Source organism: Oxyura jamaicensis, chromosome 3, assembly GCF_011077185.1.
Source record: "Oxyura jamaicensis isolate SHBP4307 breed ruddy duck chromosome 3, BPBGC_Ojam_1.0, whole genome shotgun sequence".
In the NCBI taxonomy this organism is placed as follows: Eukaryota; Metazoa; Chordata; class Aves; order Anseriformes; family Anatidae; genus Oxyura; species Oxyura jamaicensis.
In genome coordinates, this window is record NC_048895.1 from 20703512 (window position 1) to 20722662 (window position 19151).

The 19151-nt window shown below is 44.3% G+C and overlaps 1 protein-coding gene across 1 annotated transcript in view; it reads left to right on the top strand.

The window, feature by feature from the left end:
* Positions 1–3174: 3174 nt before the first annotated feature.
* Positions 3175–19151, top strand: part of ATF3 (activating transcription factor 3) — a 27173-nt gene continuing 11196 nt past the window's right edge. Inside the window, exon 1 of the mRNA XM_035322226.1 lies at positions 3175–3331. The gene's annotated coding sequence lies outside the window, so the exon portion shown is untranslated. The remainder of the gene's footprint in view (positions 3332–19151) is intronic.

Consider the following 19151-nt stretch of genomic DNA (forward strand, 5'->3'; position numbering starts at 1 on the left):
GGCACCTCTGTCCTTTAGCTGGTGGGAGCCAGCCCTCATACCTGGTGGCTGCCTGGGTTCATCCCAGTAACTGCCACAGGACTCAGCGTACAGAGCAAATGTGTCACATTTGGGGATGCGAATGAATAGGATCCACAGATCATGGCAGTTCTGCTACCGAGGACATTTGTTATGCAAGATGTGCACGTAGGCTGATTCTGCTCGGTACTCACGGACTTCCAGGAAGGTGGCTTCTGGTAAGATTGCAGCAGGCTGCCTGAAAGCTGCACAGGGCAAATGGAAAAGTCCAGGAAAAGTTCATTTCAAAGCACAGGGCTTTTTCTAGGACAAAGTCATTATTTAACTCTTTTCTGGAGAGGTTCTAGAAATAGGATAGTACATCCCTGACTGTGATGCGCTATCAGCATGGATTTTCTTTCGGAGTTACAAGAAGCTTTGCAGTGATATTCTGGCAGCTCATTTGAAAGACTATTTCCTTGTTGGCATACAGTCATCCAAATAATGGTGAGGCAAGCATTGTAAATGTCCCCTTCGGAGTAGCTGCAGAGTTAGCTGCACAACTGACAATACATCCTGGGGCTGTTTTCTTGCACTTAGAGTGACTAATTGTGCAAGTGTATGGATATTGGTCTAAACACCATTCTGTTTGATAGGTATGTTTGTAGTAGCGTGTAATCAGACACTGCTTAATGGAAAACTAGCAGCTCGTTTCTCCCACAGAAAGTGGTGAAGCAATCCAGGTTTTTGATGGAGAACAGCTTTATCACCTAAATTTTAAGAATAGCACAATTTGTTGTCTCCACTTTTTTTTGTTGTTGTTATTACTATTATTATTAAGAAAAAGGAGGAAAAAAAAAAAAAAAAGGAAGGCTTGGATGCCTGAAGGCTTTATTCACTTTTCCTCTGTCACACTGAGCAGATCTAAGAACAGATCATCAGCCTCTTTAAAAGCATAACTTTCCTTAGCATTCTCTGCGACAGCAGGATTTGGCTCAAGTCTACGCTGCGCTATCACTGTGCCACAAAAAGCTCTTCAAGTTGGATGTGCAGCCTCTACAAGTGTGCTGCTGTAACAAATGAAGACTGAAAGGGATCATCAGCAACTGTTCTTCAACCTTTTCTAACATGCAGACACATGAAGAGCTGAATCTCTGCTTTCTTCAGTTTTTCAGTCAAGACTTTGGCTAAGCCTATCCAAAAATACTTGAAGATCATCTCAATTGAAGTACTTGGTTAAACTGTTGGTCACATCAGTCATATACAGACAGAAGTTGGAACACTCGTTTTGCCTTCAGGCAATTTTAACGTACTTCCCAGCACTTTTAAGACGCGTCTGTTGGTGCTTACTGCATGACTCTTGGAGAATCCGCCGAGGTCTGTTACCTGGTCCCTTTGCCTCAGCCACTAATGGACCAAAAGCTGATGGTGTGGTTTGGGTGCCGTCGTGCCACTAAAGGTGCTTCCTGCCTGGTCTACCTACAGAAGGCAACAGCCCTGGGACAGACCTATGCTTACTGACTTCGGTGGACAAATTCCCCAAAAAACACACTCAGAAGGGACCGAGGAGCCAGCATCACAGTAACACCCATTTTGAAACACTGCGGGGCCGCTCCTTAGAGGGGCTTCTGCGCCGGATTAGCAGCCAGGCAGAGCAGGGCAGGACCCGCAGCGCTGCCAGCGGCGTATCTGAGGCGGAGCCGGGCACAAGCGGCGCCCAGCAGGGTGTCGGTGCGGGAACCGCTGCCGGGGGAGGCCGGGCCGCAGCAGGCCCCACGGGCCCTGTCCCGGTTGCTAGGCAACGCGGGCGGCCATGTAAACACCGCGGCGCACGTGACGTGACGCAGCGCGCACGCCGCGGCGACCTCCCCGCCCGCATTACGTCACCCCTCCCGCTCCCAGCAGCGCCTATAAATAACCCGCCGGGCCCGCGCGTGCGCAGAGCAGCCTTGGGGGGGGGGGCTGCCGCCCGGGCGCGAGCCCAAGCCGTGACGACACGGCCGAGGCCACGCCCCCCGGCCTCACCTTCTATTTTTATTCCTTTGTTTCAAGTCCCCCGCCCCGCCCCGCCCCGCGCGCCGCGGGAGGACGGCATGACGCCATCCGCTTCCCGGAACGGTGACGCGGCCGCGCCGGGGGGGGGGGAGGGGGCGGCCTTAAAGGGGCAGCGCCCCTGACGGACGGGCGCAGATGGGGGCGTCCCGGGGCCGGGGTCTGCGGTTCGGGTCCCTGGGCCCCGGTGCTGCTGCGGGCCCTCGGTCAAATCGGGGGTGGGGGAGTGGGGCAGGGGTGGTGTCGTCCCGCAGAGTAACGCTTCTGCCCTCTGGAGAAAGAGTAGTAACAATGAAAATGAAAATAATAATAAATGTTAATCAATATTAATTAACAAAGCCTTAATTTGCCTTCGCGTGGCCTATCTCGCTCGCTCCGTGCCCCCCGCCAGAGCTGCCGGGTGCTGGCCGAGCGGCAGGTAGCGCCGGCCGAGGTGCCCCGCTCCGCGCCCCGCCGCCTGCCGGCCCCCGGAGCTCGGCCCGGCAGCGGGGGCGAGCCGCGCTCCGGCGGCTTTTGTGCCGGGTGGCCCCGTCCCGGGGTGCGCCGGGGGCCGCTCGGTGCCACCACGCCAGCAGCCGCCCCGGGGGGGACGTACGGCCGATCAGCTCGCGGGCGGCAGCTCGTAGCGATGGCAATCGAACAAAGCACGCGCCGCGGCGGGGGCTCGAGCACAAGTGTCAAAAGCTGCCGACGTGCGCGGGACAGCCGAGCAGTTTTCCCGGGAAAGCGGCCCTTTAAAAAGCCGGCGTTTGGCATCCTGGCTCCTACAGATCCGCAGGCAGCCCGTGCTCCCACCCTCCGCGTGCCGGCAGACCCGAGCGTGACCGTCACGGAAGCTTCCTCGTGAGTCACGACCACGGTTTCACACCGCTGGCTGGATGGAAGCTGTTTTCCCCCCGAGCCCCCCAGCCGGCTTCCCCGTGCCGACAGCAGCGCCCAGAAACCGGCGCTAGGTGCAGCTCTGATGGGTCCCTGTTCGTTCCTCTGTGACTCATTTGACATTAACATAATTACGCTACCAAAGTGATTTTCAAACCATGAGTAATGCACAATACTAGAGAGAATGTTTACAAGACACCGAGGCATATCAGCTCGCTGAAGTAACCAGCTGCTGATAACAGCTGAAGTAACCTGGGGGAATTAAAACCTCCTACGGCACAGTGAGCCTCATTCGGGGCTCGCTGTCCTGTACCACCCGGAGCTAGGTCGCGTGCTGTGAAGAAGGATCCAGAACCAGCACTGCACTGTAGCGGGGATAAGACTGAGCCCGGGGGTAGTTCACGTGAGTCTTCATGGTTTTCTTCCCACTTGAATATTTATGGAAAAGTCGTGCTCGAATGAGAGCAGTGGTCTGCTAAAGTGGCTGTATTTACCGGGGTTCATTTCAAAACGCAAGTGACGCGCATCCTCTGGGCCAGGGAAACAGGGTCAAAACGAAACAACAACAAAAACTGTGAGGTCATCTTGCAAATATTTTGAACCTTGTGCCTGTGAAAAACTTGAAAAAAAATAAAAACTAAGAATAAGGCAAAGCTGAGTGCTGTTACCATGATGAAATCTCTTTCCTTTCTGATAGAAATGACTGAAGGATAGTGATAATGGTACAGAGAAGAATTATAATGAATATGTTCTGTATAAATACCAGAACAGGTATCTATAAAATGCATAAGCCAGAAGAAAAAAAATATAAAAATGAACGAAAATCTTAGTGGTGACTATTTGTTTCAAGTGTTACATGGAGTCACCATGCCTGGGGGAATTTAAGGAAAGGTTGGACGTGGTGCTTAGGGACGGGGTTTAGTGGTGACATTGGTGGTAGGGTGATGGTTGGACCGGATGATCTTGAAGGTCTTTTCCAACCTTTATGATTCTATGGAATTTTCAGAATTGACTAAATTCTAAAGTTTTTTTTTTTTTTAATAGTTTGAGAAACATTTTTTCTTTCTTTTTTCCTTTTTTTTTTTTTTTTTTTTTTTTTTTTGTTTTTTTATTATTTTCAATGAAACTGGGGCATTTGCTACTTAGATGTTTGTCTACTTTGGCTGGGTGTCCTGCAGGTGAGGCCTTATTCAGCAATGTACTGAGTACCCACAGGTTCACTGGTTTCATAAGAGCTGAGTACACTTGGTTTCTCCGAGGACTGGTCTCGGAAGGTAGAAGTCCAATTCTGAAAGATCAATGTACATTAACTACAAGTTCATAGAGTACTAGAAGTGAAAATAATCAGTCAACAACTTTCCTGTAAAATACCACAGTGGGAAACAGTGAAATACGAGCAGTATGTGCTGGTAGCAGAACTGTTGGTAGAAAGTATGTTTTCCAAGAGGCATATTCCAGGGATTCAGAAAAATTCCAATCACACCCTCTATTTTAATTCACTTGAAAAACTGCTGAGACCAGACACTTGCCATGCTTGAATTACCATCAGTGACTCTTAGAGCTGGATGAGTACCAGAACTGGTTAAAAGAAAACAGTTGTACCTGGCTGGGGAAGGCTGGAGGAGAGAAAAGGTTTGTCACAGTAACTTGCATTGACAGTGCTACCTTGCTGTTTCCAGGGGAGTAAGACTTGGAGACTTCATTAATGTGTACAAATATCCGAGGGGAGAATGTCGAGAGGATGCCGTTCTCTCTTCAGTTGTGCCCAGCGACAGGACGAGGCAAGGGGCGCACAAACTGAAGCACAGGAGGCCCGGGCTCAATACGAGGGGGCATTTCTTTACTGGGAGGGTGACAGAGCACAGGAACAGGTTGCCTAGAGAGGCTGTGGGGTCTCCTTCTCTGGAGATACCCCAAACCTGCCTGGATCCATCCTGTGCAATGTGCTGTAGGTGATCTTGCTTGGCAGGGGGCTAGACTGGGTGATCTTCAGAGGTCCCTGCCGAGTCTCTGATTTCAGTTTTCTCTGCGATGGATTTCATACTGCATGACCATGGGCAAACCCTAGCTCTGCTCATTCAGCTTCCCTGCTTTCGACTTGCTCGGAGATTTATGGTATGCTTTGCTTAGGTGACCGTGAATGGCAACTACTACTACAATGAGCAGCATGAATGGATTTAATATGTTGGTAAAATTACCAAGCAGAAAACGAAGCAAACACACACATAGAATGATCCAAGCACCATCAAAATAAATAATTTACTGTAGCACAACTTTGTAGTCATAAAATTTCTCTTATTTGCTCTAAGCTCATCCAAGCTTGTAGTTTATAACTACAGATACCAACCGCTATAGCTTGATATGCCGCTGTGTGGACCTGTCAGCTGGGTTCACATTTTTTTTTCACTGATTTTAATTACCAATATTCCTAACTACCAAAACTCACCTCGCAGCTCAGATTGTGAAAACATATACTGTTATCCTGTATTATAGGTTTGTGTCGTGCTTTTCCTTATAATAATAGGACAAGTTTGCAAAACAGTTGTGTTCAGCCCAGTACCTACCTGGAGTCCCCTAATCATGCACTCCTGAAAGCAGTACCTCTGCAATGCTCTGTGCTCCCAGCTCCTGCTTTGCTACCTGGCCCTTGAGAAGTTTTACTCTTCCCATGATTTTTAGGGTAGCTGCACGCCATGCCCCCTGCCGCTGTCTGCCTTTTCCCTTCATGGAGAAACTAGCATTTATTTGTAACGTTTATTTAACATTCTGCAGCGCCATACAGCCTGTGCAAATTCCAAGTTTTTAACCTTTGTTCCTTATCGAAGCTTTGCAAATTAACTTAAAATAGCAGAATGAAATGGGCAGTGAGGGGCGTTTGCTGGAAGTAACTGATAAAATCTTGTGAGCACAGCTTGCCCTTACTGGTTGGTTGGGTTTTGTTGTTGTTAGCTTGTTTTTTAAGCCATGCTCACTAGCAAGGTATTCACAGACAGTACTTCAGTATAGAAAATCATTATCGTTTTAGAAAGCAAATAGAAGTAAACAGATCTGTCGAGATTGGGCTTGTTTTCTGAATGTGAGAAAAATTAACTCAACTGAATTTTTGGCCTTTACAGAGCACAGAGATCTTGTAAGAAGGCCCAACGCTTTCTAAACTAGAAATAGCTATCTATTTTATGCCTAATTAACAGCAGAAGATGAATTAGGACTGCATATCCATGCCGTCAGCAGTAAAAAGAAAAATCTCATCCCGTTCTTTGCCCTCGGCCTGGAGGGAGGCTGGGCAGGGGGCTGCTGCGTCCCATCAGGGGACGGCCAGGCCACCGCAAGCACCCTCCAAGGGATGTGGGAGCCTGGCTGCTAGCGCTGGAGCAACACCGTGGCAAACGAAAACAGCCGAGCTGGGAGCGTGAGCCCTGTTAGGAAATACCCGGGAAATCCTGGGATGAACTGCAAATATTTTTGTGTGCAGTGGCGATCGCTCCCCGGCGCATGTGTACGGGTTGGCAGGTGCTGAGTTAGCAAGGACGACGGGCGGCTGTTTCGGCGTGGAGCCACCCAGCCTTTTGGGGCCTGCGGGCTGGAAAGATGAGAGCTGGTCGGGGAGGGCTCCAGGCCTTCGGTGTGGGGCAGGGCAGGGGTTGATGTGCCTCCGTGGAGAGATCGAGGCTGCAGGAAACTCCCTGAAGTCAATAAATATTGAAACTGTTCCGCTAAGGGAGGGGAAACCCCTGCACTGGGGGGAAATGCCACTGTAGAACAGAATTTTCACATTTGTTTATTTATTTTTCTTCCTTTAGCACTCCCTCTAAGGGTTTCTTCCACCGGGTTGGGTGTCAGGTCCCCAATATGAGTCTTAGTACTGATACTCCAGAAAGACTTCAGGGAGCTTTACTATTACCATGCTGTTACCTCTGACATTGGAAAGGCGTTGGAGTGTGAACATCTCCTTAGGACGTAGAGGTACAGTGCATAGGCTCAACAACAGAAAATAGATGCGGATTTTGTGAAGAGATCCCTGATTTCCTTCTTCCTGCATGGTTTCTGGGAAAGCCGAGCTTCCAACAGGATGTTTGGAATTACAATTACAAAAATGTTTGTAATATATATAAATATAACAGTTAAAATATTTGCTAGACACGGATTTATTTTTATAATTTTTTTCATCTAATGACTTCCCTTAGAAAACTCATACCAGTCTTAATGCTGAAAAACTAGACATTGAATTTTCTTCTATATTAAAGCCCTGACCTGTTAACACCTATGCCTGTGCTTAAATTTAAACATATGAGTAGTACTGGACCCACTGGGATTACATGCACGATTAAAACTAAGCATGCGTGGAAGTGTTTCAAGGTCAGGATTTTCAAATTCTTTCACTCGTTTAGGGTTTAAAAAACCAAAACCACTAAGCACACATTCGTGTAATAAAATTTTAAGGGACTCACTGGATTGTAGTTTATAGGCAAAGTATCTTATGGAACAACTGAGTATCAGGCTAAACAAAATGAAACACTCAGCCACTACGATCACCTGCCTGCGTGGCTGTGTTTTCTGGTAGGAAGGAGAAATCCTTACTTTAGTGTCTTGAGCTGGGATGAATATTGCACCAAGACGATCCTGTTGTTATTTTAGAGTAAGGCGGCATGATTCAGAAAATATAGGACTTTTTAAATATGTTCATTTTTATATAAACATGACTTTGCTCCCAGAAAAATTCAAAACTAAAAAGTATTTTACTTTGGGATGGAAATATGCTTTGTGTATACAAGATGTACTAAACCTTGCTAAATCACTCATAAAAAATGTTCACAAGATGGTCCTGTCAAATTACAAGTCCAAATTAGATGGTTACGGGGGTGTTGAGACTTTCTCCTGTCTAAACATTTTCCCACTGCTTTCTAAAAGAGACTTGTCCCTGGTGGTGGTGCACTTGTATCATGACAGGATAAAACAAAGTGGTTTTTCATGCTTTGTTAATAATTGCTGTCCTTACTGTAAATGTAAGCGTATTGAAGAGCTTCAGGATCCAACTGAGTTTCTGTAAAATCTAAGCCACCCAAAATTTGGTCACAGCAATTAGCTAACTTCTAGGTCCCGTCTTATGCACGGATATAGAGGGAGCTTTACCCTTGTCTGAAAGGCTTCAGCCCCTTGAAGTTTCAGTCGTATTTCTTTTGATCTAAGAGACTGCCCAACCTAGCAGGCTGGAGATAGGGAGAAGAGCGCTGTCTGTGCTTGCTGCTCCCTGTGCAGCCATTCCCTCCCACAGCACAGGATAAGTGTGACCAGAAAGCAGACATCCTGAAGGATTGAGGGGAGGGTTTTGTCTCAGGAACCCACAGCACACAGTCCTGAGGAAGACCTCCAGCTGGGCAGCAGGGGTATTTGAGCACCCGTGCAGAAATTAAATGTCGAGGAGCATGAAACGTGAAGGCTGCTGACTACAGCACATATGGTATCTGGAGCTTGGGATTTGCTGTCTAGGTTACTACAGCTTGTCCACTTTAAAGTTACCATCCTAAGCCATCGCAGAAGAGTTTGAAAAGGGAGAGGATCCTGATTCTCCTGTAGCCGATATTCTCTGTGGGCTCATTTGCCCCAAAAGCCTCTCAGGAGAAACCCACAGAAAGGCTATTTCCAATTTAAAACAAACAAGCTATAAATGTTCTAGTAAAAGGAAAGGTTGTCTACAGGGTGAGCTTTGAGGTGTGCTCCAAAAATATGTTGCTGACCTCTCACTTGACACAATCTGTTTCCCTACTAGACTGTAATATAATTAGTGCCTGCTCTAACCCTGCTGCCAGTTTAATGCTTACATCAATGGAAATGTGGCCACGCAGACTGCAGTTAGAAAAAAGATATACATGCAGCGTCCTAAAATAATCAGTGTTGTAGTAGACAGAGGGATAGCCCAGAGAGAATACTTAGGATTCTCATACTTTGCAAGGTATCTAGTTGCCTTATTATATAGATGTAAATGGCTCTTAGGCTGTTAGGTCTTTGAGAAGTTGGCCTCGAGGCTCATTTCTCTTCTCCTTGGTGCAGATGAAGTGCAGCCAAACTGAAGTCAGTGAAGTCAGGCTGGGCGGTGAAAGGAGACTTAGGACCGAAATGAACTGCGAAAAAGAGCTGAGCATAAACGTTCTTGTACCAAGCAAAGGGGGAAATAGGTGGTGACTGCGCTGGTAGGTGATAAGTGCTGACAGTCACCACGATGGTAATAGCTGATGACCATTAATTAGTTCATTTGGTCAGATCCCATGTGTGTTGCAGGCCACTAAATTTCACCCAACAGCCTTTCTGATGAGCTCTGGGAGACATGTAACAGGAGCTGTGAGAGACACGGACAGGTCTTGGACTGGGGTGATAGAAAAAGGGTGATTATAGCATCCTCCCCCCGCCCCCGGTTTGGTAAGCAGTCCATTTGGGACAGGCACATTTAAAAGTAAGTACAATTCAAGGAATAGATTATGTAGAGGAGTCAACGGATATTAAAGTTCTCCTGATACGCAGTTCACGAGGATGGGTTTTGAGAGGAGGGCCATGGCTCTGTCCTGCTGATACCTGTGGTAGGAACATGACGGAGAAGAAACCGTGGGAGCGTGCAGCCTCTTCACCCCCTTCGTGTCTGCGTCTAAAACATTGGTGCAACCAGTGTAACAGAAAACCTGGGAAGTAAAGGAAGAATCCTAAAATGATCCTGGATAAAATACTGCTTTCAAGGGCACAATTTTTCAACAGAAAAAGAATAAACCAGGACTGTGCTGAAAAATAGTGAAGCAGCCCTGGTCTGGCTGCCCACTCTTTCCACTTGTCAGTCACCTCCCTAGGAGCCCGGCTGCAGCCAGGAATGCTGCTTTTACAACGTGGACAATGGGCATTTTGGAAAGGAAAAAGGGCAGCGTGTAAAAATATATTCTAGTTGGTGATGAAACCTACAAATGCTCAGACGTCTGTATGGATATTTTGAAGATACACGGCATTCATGGGAAAAAAAAAAAAAAAAAAACAAAACCATATTATTGTGACCTGTAATAATTGTAAACCAAAAACCAAGTTAGAGTGCATTTAACCCCCCCACGCACCCTGCAAAGAAAACAGTGTGCACATCACACTTGCTTTGAAAGCCTTTTTTCATTTCCAGCACTCTCAGCCTAAGATGTGGCTGATTTACAGCATGAGTTCAAGAGATTGCACAGGCTAGTAAGGAAATTTTTGAGAAAACTTTGAAGCCCAAACACCCACTTCTGCATAAATTGCAAATCAGCTGTAAAACAACTGACAGATTTAAATTTTGCCTGCTAGTTTGGATACTCTCTTTACTTCATGTATATACTTTAAAAACAAAATAAAACATCATAAAGAAAATATGAAACTAAACCATCCCAAGCTAAATCCTTGGGTGGTGAAAGGAGAGCAGCTATGCCAGTTTCTGTCTGGGGGTAGTTCATGGTTTTCGGTAATCTCATACCTCCAGTTTCTGCTGCAGCCAAGAAGCTGATGATTTATCTAACTGGATAAAGTGAAGTAATGTATAAATGGCAGTAAAAGATGCAGCCTTGCCAAAGCCAGGAAGCATTTGAGCCTAATTTATGATTTCCAAACAAGTCATAGGACTGATCCTATAATCTCAACTTGAGCAACACTGAAGCAAAGCTATAAATCCAGGTTGGAAGGCCAGGCTGAGCCGTGGGTTGACTGATATCTGCCCATGCCACAACACAGCTGTTGTTTGGAAGTGTGCTAATGAAACATTTCACAAAGTTTCCGATATGGGGGAACACCTTGCGTTGTGCAAGGGCAAGAAATGACTCTGCAGTGGTAAGGGAACTGCTTTCTTCTCCAGAACATAACAGGCATCTGCATAGTTAAAATGGGATGGTAAACCATGTTTTACTTGATCAGCTTTCACTTATGGGAAGAATTGATAAATTTCAATATACTAGAACTACACTTTCCCCTTAAGCAAAACAGAGCCCTTAAAAATGGTAGATCCTTCCCTTAATGTGGAGCAATAGAGTATTGAATTCCTGTACAGAACACAGTGAAAGTCGCAGTGAAATCTGCTGAATACTCCTAACAGCTCTTTCCATGAGTATTTTGTTTTTATGTCTTTACTCTCATGGTGATTGATGGCTGATTGCATATCACAGTTTATTTTCGACATAGAAGGGGAGCATAGTAGTTTTTGTTAACTGTGTCCTTACGGTTTTAAACTATCACGTATGCTCATGTGTAAAGAATCTATAAACATCCTTCAATAGTTATCTGCAAAAGCAAGCAGACTCCTGACCTGATAATCAGCAATTCTGGAGAAGCAGCCCTCTCCCAGTACAGTTCTAGTCTTGCAAAAATAATTGGGGCTGACCTTGCACTGAACTTCACAGGAGTTGTATCAGAGAAGAAAACTCCTACACTGGTTCTTAAAGGTCATGATAAGTCCTAGAATTAAAATAAATAAATAAATAAATAAAAAGTCTATTCTAACCAGCTACATGTGTACCTGGTAGAGTTTAATTTCACAGGACAGCTTTCTTTCTCCAGAAAACACTAACAAAATGCTCTCGCATGTACCAACCAATATTCAGCAATATTCAGCTTCAGCTCTGTTAGGTAGGATTTTCTTTGATTTTTCCCAGTCCTTTAAACTACAGCATAAGTTAGGTCTTTTTACACGTGCTCGTAGAAATTATGATTTGAGTAGTCCCTTGAAGCACTGACATACAGAAAATACAGTAAAGTTATAAGGCACAGACTATCTAGTTTAAAAGAATATATACCTTAGAAAATCAGCCACTTCATCTCATTCCTTTAAAACAGTCTAATAACTCCATCAGATTTCTAAGTCTGCCTCATTCTTACATTTGCTCGTAAGCTGTGAAAAGCCCGAGATGGTTCCATAGAAGGCTGTGGAACAAAACCCATTAACAATAAATAGTAACTCATACGGTACTGATCAGAAGCAACCAAAGAAAAAAAAAAAAAAAAAAAAAAAAAAAAACAAAAGAAAAAAAAATTGTCCTGCCATTGGCCTGATGAAGTTTTTTGGTTTTCTCCTCTTTTCTTTTAGTTTGCAAAACCTGCTTATATGCAACAGCTCTTTGACCTCCCAGTTCTGGCCTCTGTAGTCCCGCTACTGGTGCCTAGGGTCCAGTCCCATTCCTACTTTTACTGCTCTTTCTTATTTGCTGCAGTGGGAGTTTAATTGGTACAAATAAAGCAGAGAAGGTCCTTTTATTTTCCTTCTTTATATTTTACATTTTCACAATGCGTAGCAGTAAAAATGCCTGATGGGAAAGGCATTTCCTGTCAGTAAATGACAAGCTGAGCACAGATACGGGGATGAAAACTCTTCCAAGTCATTATTAAAGTACCAGAAAAAGCTTTTCTTACCAGTCATCATTGCTTATACGCGACACGCATTAGCTATTCCTGCTACTGCAGTAAGACGCACTTCAAGGTGGAAGGCTTCCAAGAAGGCTTCAGTCGGCAAGCCGTGGCTTCAGATGCACGGGAGTTTATCTGAGCATGTGGGGCTGTGCATGCAAACGGGCGGATACCGGTCCTCTGCATTCATATTTAAGTGCAGGAAGTGTTTAATTCTAAATAACTTTCTGAAAAAGTAATTTTAAATGATTTGGTACATCCCCGATGTATTAGAGTGAAAATGAGTAATGAAAAGAAAGTTTACCTTAGAGATGTTTATACAATATAGCACAGCTTATTTATGAGTGACGAGGCACTCCTCTAACATCCCCTAGTCATCCAGAGTTTAGTGTTAACAGGTGGACAAAACGTTCTGCTTTTGTCTTCTATGGCTCTTTAAAGTTACTGGGTTTCTGTTTATTTTGGTAGTTCAGCATCTCCTCAGATTTTATACCTTTTTGGTTTTAGAAGAGTAATAGAAATTACTATACTTATACAAAGACTTGTAAATGAATCCATCTGCCCATACATATAAGAAAATGGCCAGAATAATGACCTTGGTAAAAGACCACAAGATTATACCTTGTCAGATATTGTCATCCCGCGTGTGTTGGAAAAAATGTATTACTGTAGGAATGTCATATTATTTATAAAGGCTATTTTATGTCTTCACTAAACAGCAACTCCTAGGTTAAGCAGAGCTTTTGGACAGGGCCTGTTCAGCCGTGTATTTAATTACTGTGCTGGATCTGGGCTTCAATTTGATGGTCGAAAAATTGTTGTCCTTTTTAGAGCTCTATATAAATCTCTCACTTGCGACAAAAACACACCCAGAATCTTTATTGCTGCTAAATGCTACTGCTACACACAGTAAGAATAGATAATAATGCCTCTAGAGAACGTCCAGCAACAAAAGACCAAGGTCTGATGGCACATTGAAGTGCTAATTAAAATTAGACATAAAAATAAAGTACATCAGCCTCGTCTATGATGTCTATTTGTGACTCCCAGCTACTTCACCCTAGAATGTAAATGCCATTATCCATTTCAGCAGTCTGGGAAGAAAAACCAAAGGAAGGCAGCAAAGTTATCCGAAATCCCAAGGACAGGGAATAGGAAGGGCCCCCTCACTTCCTGACTCCCAGATCTGTGAGCAGCACTGTCGTAATCTGCCGTGTTAATAATTACTTCCAACGTAGAAGGACGAAAGAACAGTACCGCAGAAGGAAGTTGGGCATGATGCAAATGAATGTCACCATGCTTGGCTGGAAGAGATGGGGCAGGAAACCCCATCTGTGCACTTGAGTTCCCTGCGCAGTAAATGTGAGTACGGTCCTACAGCCTGGGATTCAGGGCCACCAGTGCCCCTGTGAGCCGACCAGAAGTACCTCAGCCCGGCGGTGTCTGAAATCCCAGCTCTCTCACGTACTGCCTAGCTCACAGCTCGAAGTTAAGCATCGCTGCGATCGGGGCACTCATGGCCCCAGATTCCCCTTTTGAGCTCTGACTCATTCAGGGACTGAGTTAGTCTTTTATTAAAACCTCAACAGTGAGAGCCTTGGTCTGGAGGGTGTGATCTGAGTGTGGTTCTCACCTCTCGCTAAGAGGGATGAAATTCATGCCCCCTCTCTCTGAGGAGAAATGATCTAACCACAGAACGACAAGCTGCGCTGCTTGGGGAGTCTTACTCCCAGCTCCTGAAGCTGTCTTATCGTGAGGCTGCGAGCCTGTTAGACACCAAACCAGGTGGTGCCCGACTTTACAGCCCCATGGTGAGGACATGCCCCAGGACAAAGGGCATCTCGCAGCCTGTGCTTCTCTCCGTGTAATAATTTTGCTTCAGAGAGACACTGGACAAAATCCGGGCCCTACCCATCTGTGGGCAGCATCCCCCGATGGATCGGTGGCCCCGTGGGTATCCCGGTTGGGTGCAGAGGTGGCCTCGCACACAGCCTCCCTTGCCCACAGAGCAGAGTCAGGGTTCGGGCTAGGTGCGAGCCCCAGCGTTTGCAATAAAGGTAGCCTCATTTTTAAACTGCGGGCTACTCTTGGTTTCATTTTACTTACACTTTGTTCTTATTATCTGGGCGAGTTACCGTGCGGCCGATGCCAAAAAATGAAACAGCAAAGATAAGAGGTTGAAAGTTAAGATCATTCATGTGTTCTTCTCATGGCAAGTCACGTGTAAAGTAGGTGAGAGGACAAAAGATAAGCAGAGGGAAAGCTGCAATGGCAGCCTTGGTTTTGAATCTACTGGAGATTGCAAATCTGTCATATATTGTTCTTGTTTGAAATGTAAATATGTTAAATTAATGTGATTAATACTTAATAATTAGAAATGTGTATTTGTCATTGCTACAGTCAGTTGCAAATTACATAGCAGGCGGATGAGAAGTGCTATTATATGTATCATTAATGACATTGATACCCAAAATATTCTTTATACATGTACAGTTCCAGGTGCAATCCACGCAAACAGGTAATTTTTATAGTGTGTGTCTATTTGTGTGAAGCAGCATGGTGATTCCATAATTTATCAGAAATATTTGTAACTCATCACAGTAAAAATACAGATATTCTTGTGCTCTCTTTCTCTCACCCTCTGTGTATACCTGCTGTACTGTGAGAACCCAAACCATGATTGCATTAGTCCACTAAAGTGACATACACGTCTTCAGCAAATAGTTTCTGAGCATTACTTTTAAGCATTTCAACAGCAGAGTTTAGAACGCTAAGATCCAGTGTGACTAAGTGCTGATTTTTCTTAGTCACTTGGAGCTAAATTTATCTCTCAGTGAAGTCAACGGGAATCTTTCCATTGACTTCAGTAACAGTTAGATCAGGTCTTCAGTACTTCAATCGGTTAACATTTTTTTACACATACAGCCGCTGATGAAGTTCAGTGTGAATCTCTAACTGGTCTCAAACAAAAACCTGGTGTGTGTTTACAAGATGGAAGGGATGGGGAGGGGAAGGTGGAGGGGAGGATCTGAGGAGACAGAACTTTGATTGATGTAAACTGGATGGGACAGAAAGGGCACAATAAAGAGGACATGATTTACACTTACCTGGAAAGCAATCAGTATATCTCACCTGTTATTTTGGTTGTTCGGTAGAGCTAGTGATTCTGCTTTATTCAGTGTATTTTAAGATATGATTCTTTCATATGTGGGATCTCAAATGTGGGATGTCTTTTCTTTCTTGGTTGCTACCTGGATGTATCTAAACAGACTGAAGAATGTAATTGCAGGCTATTGTGCTGAGCCAGCTCCTGTACAAAGTCCACCTGATAAAGACACCTTGAAAGTCTTCAGCAAAAGGGAACTATAGATACACTTGTCTGAGCTAGAGCCAGTGCCCTGTCTCAGCTGGAGCGAAGGGATATCTGCAGAACTTGCCCCCAGACACTCCCAGAGCACAGCATTTGGTAATGACCGGCGCCATTCTGGAGCACCTGTTTTAAACTAAAGTTCCATGGAAGTTCATGGTAATTCGGGGCATTAAAGTTCATGGCAATTGTTGCACTCTCTGGTAATTTAATTATCACTGGCTCCGTCTTATCGGTGGAGCAACAAAAAAACAAAATGACAGAAAGTGAAAGAGAAAATCAAAATGACTCATTTAAGCTTAGGAAGCTGCCAAGGCAAAAGCAGAAGGACCAACAGGAGAAAATCTCTGGAAAAGGGGAAGGGGAAGGGAGATGACAGAATCCAGGGATACAGGGATGGAAAAGAGAGAAGTGAGAGGAAGAGAAGCAGGGAAGTGGCAAAAGGAAAGGAGAAGCTGCTGGTTTAATGAAACGGGAAAGGGGGCTGCTGCTGAAACAAAGCAAAAGAGTGTAGGAAACAGGAGTGTCCAAAAAGGAGGCAGAAAACAAACAAAAACATCAGAGAATAAATATATTTAGAGGGAATATCAGGTGGTGATGGAAACAGGCAACAAGAAAATAAAAGAAATGTAAGCTGAGGAGAAAAAAGCAAGGAGCAAATTACTTTTGTCTTCAGTGTTAAAGAATACAAGAAGTAAAAATTGTGCAATTATTAGCAGCTAATTTCCCATTGCAAGACAAACACCCATCCACCTGAGTGGTATTAAATATAAGACGGTAACATCATTTGCCATGCAACCTATTGGAGCATCTGTCCTCTACCTCCGTGGTTTTTAACTCATTTCAATTTTTGGACCTCTTACCCTGATAGAAATCCAAACCTTCTGTGGTGAATTTTATCCTTGCTGGCTTGGGCTTTTTTTCTTTTTTCTTTTTTCAGTCACTTGTTGAGGAAACTCTTGGATGTAGCCCACAGATCCCCAAGGGGTCCCCAGACTACAGCTGAAAATGCCTGGACTGGCAGGAAATGACTGATGCTACCTCTGCTGCAGTTTGGTCCCTTAGTCCAAGCAGCAGCAATATAAACCTTGGGAAAAAACTGTCTCAAGTTTCAGCTCTGTAGTTAGTCCAATTCGATGTGAAAATTATCTCAAAAATAGTGCATGTTTTGGGTAACAGAGGAGTCTTACCAAATTAAATTGTACCACACAACAAAGAATAAAAAAAAAATAAAAAATCCATGGTGAAAGCTAATTCTCATCCTATATATATATATATACAGAATACCTTTTGTGGGCAGTCAAAAAGTTCAGGAAAGCTCTTTCTCAGATGTGTACCATGAAGGGAGAAATCAGACCCATCAGGTTTACACTAATTTCAAGACTTCATATGATTAAAACCACAAAGCACACAGAGATGGGTTTCACTCAGGATATCACTGCACATTTTATTTATTTGCATCTCATATTTTAACCAGACCAAGCAGGGTTTAATGGAACTGCATGATCATAAAACACCATAAGATCTGGATGGGACACGTGGATTTAATTGTTTTATTCTGACTGACGTCCTCCAGTTCTATAAATTTTAAGACAGGAGGCAGCAGAAAGCTTTTGCTGCAAGGATGTAAGTCTTTTGCTCTGTATGGCAACAACTCTAGCTCTGCTTAGCAAGGAGACAGCCATATTTTAGATTTATTCGAATACCCACTTCATATGATGTAGTGTGAAGGGATGTGGAGGTGGGATTTGGTTGGGAAAAGGTAAAGGAAATAATTCTTTCCTCTACACTGGAGGTTTCCTGTGGGCTGCAAGGACAGCACCACGGGTGTTGCTCAGAGCAATGTCTCTCCAGAGGGAGAAAGACCCAGTACATGTCAGTGTGTGATGGTGATGGGCTGTTGTACCTGGCTTAAGGGAAAGCAGAAATAGTTGATGTGAATTTCAGCCCTGTGAAATGACCGCTCTTTCACTGGGATTGGCCCCTGAAGTCTCTGACAGTGGCAGAGAAATGAAAAGGACTGATAAATGTTTGGAGGGATACAAATTGGATATGAGATGCTGGAAAATGAAACTGGTAGAGAACATCAGAGCATCTGGTGGCCGTACTGCTTTTTACTGTAACTTCCTGATATTATTCATAATTAATATTATTATTATTTTTTTAACTGGACTCTGATCCTACGTCTTTCCTGAGACCGAGTTAGATTCATTTTTGAAGAGGAGCAGGATAAAACCTGTGTGACACAGTGGAGCTCAGTTTCTTTTTCACTGTGATTTCATTTTCTTTTTTTCACGGAAGAGTTTCAAGCCAGGACACGTTTCAGTGGCCTAATCTTAAATGCGCCTGGGAACAATCCCTCTGTTTGCTTTGCAGGGAGGAGCTCCCTCACTTCAGAAGCAGTCAAGAATTAACACAACTGTTTTGCTGTCAAGTTTTAGCACCAAGCGTGGCTCACCCTCAGTTGTGGTACCAGCAGCAGGGAAGAGGCACTGTATGGCAAACAAAACCATCGGATTTTGTTTTGTATAATATAGCATGACTTCAAAACAAAATTATCATCTGTCCACTTGGTGAAGTGTCATGATCATTGAGTAAATGTCAGTGACCTTTAAACAACCAAATAGCAATACTTAGATTTCAAAGGTGCCTCTAACCGCATTGGGAACTGCTTTTTCCACCTCCATTATTCTGTGACATCGCTCTACTTAGCAGAAAATACTCCGAATAAATTTCCACTTATGGCACAGCTAGTTAAATTAGAACGGGCAGTTGCTAAATCGCTGTCAGAATTACAGCAGGCACCTGGTCATGACCACTAAAACTAATGTTGCTAACACGTTTCCACAATAACTTCATGCTCAGAACTTTCCAACCAATTATCTTTTGGGAAGAAATTTTCCACATTTGGCCTCAGCTCGAGAGGGATATATTTTTTTCTTTTTCTTCTAGGCTTGAGAAAAACGATGCCAGCTGTTTCTGAACACGGCACGAATTATAGAATTACGCTTCTGAAGTAGGAAGAACTTCTCAGACTGCACCAAGCTGAAACGTAAAACTCGCTCTATACCCCTCTGAAGAGCGAAAGCTTTGCCTGGCATTATTTCTGACATTGATTTACATAGATGAATAAAGATAAGACAATAAACGTGTTTTGAAATAGCTAGGATTGATTTATCTGTATGTGAGCCCATGAGCCTCCAGCAAGAGAAGCCTGCAGCTTGCAGGCGTTGTGCAGAGGGCTGCCAGGTGGGTCAGGGGAGCTTACTCCTGCCGTCTGCAAAGTGCACGAATTGTTTGAGAGCAGGGAACAACTGTACCTGCTGCAGGGGAAAAGCTGACAGCGTTAGTCCCTTTCCCAACAGATCTTTCTTTCTTTCTTTCTTTCTTTCTTTCTTTCTTTCTTTCTTTCTTTCTTTCTTTCTTTCTTTCTTTCTTTCTTTCTTTCTTTCTTTCTTTCTTTCTT